This window comes from Canis lupus, chromosome 13, assembly GCF_003254725.2.
Source record: "Canis lupus dingo isolate Sandy chromosome 13, ASM325472v2, whole genome shotgun sequence".
Taxonomy (NCBI): domain Eukaryota; kingdom Metazoa; phylum Chordata; class Mammalia; order Carnivora; family Canidae; genus Canis; species Canis lupus.
In genome coordinates, this window is record NC_064255.1 from 49,982,580 (window position 1) to 49,988,055 (window position 5,476).

Sequence of the window (5,476 nt, forward strand, 5' to 3'; positions counted from 1 at the left end):
TAACAAGAATATTCTAAAAACTCCTCCAAAAGTAAATTTATCAGTCAGTTGAAAGGCTTATTTTTTTATTATAATTTTATATATTCATGTGAATTGCAAGTGATCAATCATTCTGCCAAACATCTTGTACTAAATGTGTTAATAAGCTAGCGAATCAAATATTTTGAAAGTATGGACATGTGTAACATTGATTTTCAATATTTGGATCACATCAATAATCCGCTCAAGGGAAACAACTTTATTAGGATGGATTTCCATATACCTTATTAATAGTTGACAGGCAAAACAACACTTGTTACATTCACTGCTGATTTATTTCCTTTAACTCTCTGCACCCTCAGTCCCCTGAGTCCTTAATGACAATATTAGTAATAACAGAATTATAATATTCATTATCAGGCACTAGTGAAGCCTAGCTTTTGGCTTTATGTGGATTTTTCCTTCAAGTAATGCAAATGTTTCTTGGGTTATTTTAGGAAATAGATTATTGGTACCAGTTGAATGCAGGTAGGAAACAAGCAAACAATAGCCACCAACAGAAGAGGGAAGAGTAAAATGAGGAAGAGGGATGAAGCAGTGTTCTGTGGTGTAGAAGGTACTGGAAAAACACAGACAGAAGAGGATGAGTTCTGATGAGCTCTGAACAGGGTCAGTCATCTAACCTGTCTGGGTCTCATTTTTTTCATCTCTAAACCAGGGATAATGAGGCCGTTCTCTCATGGGAATGTAAACAATTAGGTGGACACAAATATGTTCTGAGGTACCAGGCACAGTGCCTGTCTAATTCAATCTCATGAGTTAGAGAAAGGCTGCTAACTTGTTTGATATACACAAGCAATGAGTGGCCTCAAATTGTTATTCAGACCATATTGGCTATTACTACTAAATCACACTATCTACCTCTGTGGTTTTTAATTGAGGAGAGGAATATATCTGGATCATCTCAGGGAGCATATGGGTGGTTTGAAAAATTTCTTCCAATAATTCTGATGGGCCCTTCTCCAGGTGATAGTCTTGACCCTAGATTCTTGGAGGCAGGCAGTGGCATTCTGCTCATGCTGCTTCCCAGCCTAGTGAGGGTTAGGCACCGATCCTATTCAGTGATCATCAGAACAACTTGCAAATCTGAAACAACACTATTTCTTTCTTAATGGATTTCAAGTTTGGTATGGATGTTTTCTACAAATGTTTATTGAAACTTGAATGTGTTTCTTTAGGATTTATTTTAGAACGATAAGAAACTAAAAGTAGGAAACAATGTTTACATATTTTTTTAAGGCCAAAGAAGCCCATTTCTTATAGGATGGCAGGAGAGATGAGGAAGTAATCTTGGGCATTGGTGCTGTTTACTAAAAGCTGAGGTGCCAAAGATATCTATCTGTCAAGAAAATGTGTAGTATGTTGATCAAGCGTGGAGCTTCTGACACTAAACACCCCTTTGGGGACTAAAGATGCCACTTCAATGAGAGTGAATCTACCTGATGGTACACTGCCTGTGTGAGAAGGGATCTCCTTCCATATTTCCATTGAAAACAAAGCTTTCATTACAGCTGAGAGAAGGGCATGAGAAGGTTGCCCACAAGGGATGCAACCTGAGTGTTACATACATTAGAAACTTTGAAGGATCATTTCATTTTGGACTTTGACAACCAAAGGAACTGGTATTTAAATGCAATGAAAATAACTGACCCTTACCCTAAGCACTATTGAGGGTAGGTCTGAAAATATTTGTATGGACCAGGGATATGGCTTCAGCCATCCATGGCCTCTGTTTTTTCTTCTCTATTTTTCTTCCTGGTCAATGCTCTAAGTTCTCTCTAATATCCTCTATTTTCTCATCTCTGAAGAAATCCACTTAATATATAAAGTTAGATAATTTACATTCTTTTGTTGATTGATGTTGGACATTGGGGAGAACACTTGGAATCTGAGGATACCAACTTCTCAGGAGTTCCTGAATCCATCTGAGACTTTTTTGGATCTCCCATGTGTTATGTGTCATACCATGTCCAGAGCCTATAAAACAGTGACAGGAATATGAGCATCACCTCTGGAGATGAGAATCCTCTATGTGGGGAGAAGGTAATTTTTTTTTTTTTTTTTTTTTTTTTTTTTTTTTGCTCATTGTCCCCTATTTCCTGTGTAAGAAGCAAAACTACTTTCCTTATTTGTTTAGATAGGTATTATCATGGAGTCAGAGGTCGAAGTACTGAATAAATGGCAGAGGATTGAGAAAATATGGGAAAGGGTCTTTTTTTTTTTTTTTTAATGTTTCTACACCTCTGTCAGAACACACTCTTTGTTGCTGAGTTTAAGACATTACATTATCTCACCCATGTTGCTAGCAGGCATCTTGTGCAAAAGTAAGATATGCTAATCATTGGCAGCATTACAGGTAGCCTATGATTCCAGAGGCTAAAGCCACCAAAGACAGGCTGGGGCAGCCTCATGAGAGGGTACTAGGGTACTACACAGATAAGGCAGTTAGTTAGTATCTTTTAGATGGAACAACAAGCAATAAATTAAACTTTTTCCTTTTCAATTAATTTCTTTGATTTTATAATGGAGTTCTATCATTGTTCTTTCCCACTTCCCATCTCTATCACACTTCCTCTATTATTTTTCCTGACTTTCTTTTGGAGGCCTTCTGATGATTATTTGAAACATGTGCTTGTCAAGTGCATCAAGGCTTTTGTTGCCTTTATCTGCTCATCCCATCTCTCCCATCACCTAGTCAGGTCTTACCTGTGCTTTGGATCTCATTTCAGATGTCATTTCTTCAAGGAAGCCTCTTTTGACACCTCCTCCACTCTATCTTGTATTTTCCCTTCAGAGTACTTATACTTAGTAATTATAGTTTACTAGAGAAATACAGTTTCCCTTTGAGAATATAGATTCTATGAGGGCAGAGACTGCTCCTGTTTTGTGGCTACTGACAACCTCGCATCTAAAACAATGTCTGCCAGATTGTAGGTTCCAGAAATTTTTATGGAAAGAGTCAAAGAAATGTTACATTATATTTGTTAACCCACATTCACTTGCATTCTTAACAGCTATCCATGTATTAAGTTCTGGGCCATACAGAGAATTTAAAAGAAACAGAAGGACATCGTGTTTCTAAAGAACTTACAATTGGTTTGGGAAAACTAGTTCATCAGGACAGCTATCTTGTGATTTTTAAAGCACACTAATTTTCTAATCATACTGCTTCAAAAATCATAAGCAGTAGTAGAGTAATATTAATGCTAAGTAATGGAAGTGCAATAATTAAGAGCAGCATTTATATCAGGTATGTAAGTAAAATTTCTATAGCCTACATGTTTCTAGTTTTACATTCATTTTGTTCTGTTCCCTTCTTTAGACATATTATGAATATAACTACATGATATTTCTTTCTTGCTTTTCTCATCACCTTTACATCCTTCCATTTATTCTAGTCCTATCTATACACTGTTGTCAGAGGTGATTTTAAAAAGAGCTAACAATTTTGGGAAAAAAATATCCATGTGATACTTAATGTTATAGACCAAGATAAATCCAGAGAGTTTAAAGACAAATATTTATTTATTTTTTTTTAAAGACATATATTTAAAGGTAGAGAGAAGTGGAATTGGATATTAAAACCCTGAAAAAGACATTGATTTTCTCTGTTTTGAAGTGAGAGAAGAAATGATAAGAAATAGACTTATAGATTTTATTTGATAAATCCTTAGTTGTCTCATCAGAAAAATGTTAAGTATAGCCATTGTAGAGTATCCTGAAATGTTAATTATTATTGTTTCATTATTGCATTGTAACAGTGAAAAAGTATGACAAAGCATGAATAGTTTTATTTTTTAATTAAAAAGTTTTTTGATAAGATGGAAAGTGTACTTTTTAATTATTTTCTTCAACAATAACGTTTTTTACTTGAAGCATACTTAAGAATACATGGTTCTAAAAGATATATAAAAATATTCCAAGAAAAATAGAATAAATATTTTCTTCAAATATATACAGAAGAATTCCCTGGTTAAATCACATAAAAAGAGATATAACTAATATTACAAATTTAAGACTGAAATCACACATACCAAGTATATTCTCAATGACACTGGTATTAAACTAAAGATCAACAATAAAACAAATCTGGGAAATCTACAATATAAACATTAAATATTTTGTATGTTAGTATTAAACAACACACTACTACACAAGCAACAGGCCAAATAAATCAAATGGCAAATCAAATTTTATTCCAAAACCTATAGGATGCATCAAAAGCAAATGTTAGAGTGAAATTTGCCATAAATGCCTGAATTAAGAAAAAAATTCTAATAAACAACTTAACACCATAAGGAACTGGAAAAAAACAGCTGAAATTTAGTGAAGGAAGGAAATAACATAAAAAAATCAGAAAAAATAAAGTAGAAATCAGAATAAATGATAACATAACATTGAAAGTAATGACCAGTTTTTTTTTTTTTTAAAGCAAAATTGGCAATACTTTAACTACGTTAAGAAAATAAAAAGGAGGACCTACAGCAACCCATAGAGAATGGCTGCCCCAGCAGTGTCTGGGCTGTCCTGGCTGGTGCAATGCTTTTGCACATCTGTGGTCAGGCTGTTTTCCAAGCTCGTGAGGCCACCTGTATAGATATATGGTATGGAAGGTCATATGCCACTGCTCTTTATTCTGCTGCATCTAAACAGGAGAAACTGGAACAAGTAGAAAAGGAATTGTTGAGAGTAGCACAAATCTTGAAGGAATCCAAAATAGCTACTCCCATTATGAATTCCTACGTGAAGAATTCCATGAAAGCGAAAAGCCTAAATGACATGACAGCAAAAGAGATGTTCTCTTTTCTCACATCCGACCTGATCAATTTGCTTGCCGAGAATGGTTGGTTGACCAATACCCCTGGAGCCATTTCTGCCTTTTCACCATGATGAGTCCACCATGGAGAAGCACCATGCGCAGTGACCACTTCATCACCTTTGGATGAAGCCACTCTTACTGAACTACAAACGGTCCTGAAGAGCTTCCTAAGCCAAGGCCAAGTGTTAAAATTGGAAGTTAAGGTTGACCTGTCAATGATGAGGGGAATGATTGTCTGTATTGGAGAGAAATATGCTGGTATGTCTACAAAAACCATGATTCAGAAGCTGAGTAAGGCCATGTGGGAGGTTTTCTGAAAGTGTTGATTTTCTGTCAGTGAAAATTCCTAAAACTTGGAGCAAATAATAAAATGCTTCCTGAACAGGAAAGAAAGAAAGAAAGAAAGAAAGAAAGAAAGAAAGAAAGAAAGAAAGAAAGAAAGAGAAAGAAAGAAAAAAGAAAAAGAAGAAAGAAAGAACGAGAGAAAGAAAGAAGATGAAAGAGAAGGCTCAAAAACCAACATGAGAATTGGAAAATCTAACACAGAAATGCATAGTGTGATAACGGATTACTATAAACAATTAGATACTAACGAATCTGAAAGCTTAGGAAGAGATC

General features: G+C 35.1%; 1 pseudogene; it reads left to right on the forward strand.

Moving 5' to 3' along the window:
* The first annotated feature begins 4,537 nt into the window (after nt 1-4,537).
* On the forward strand, nt 4,538-5,175 carry LOC112652108 (ATP synthase subunit O, mitochondrial-like; annotated as a pseudogene).
* Nucleotides 5,176-5,476: the final 301 nt, after the last annotated feature.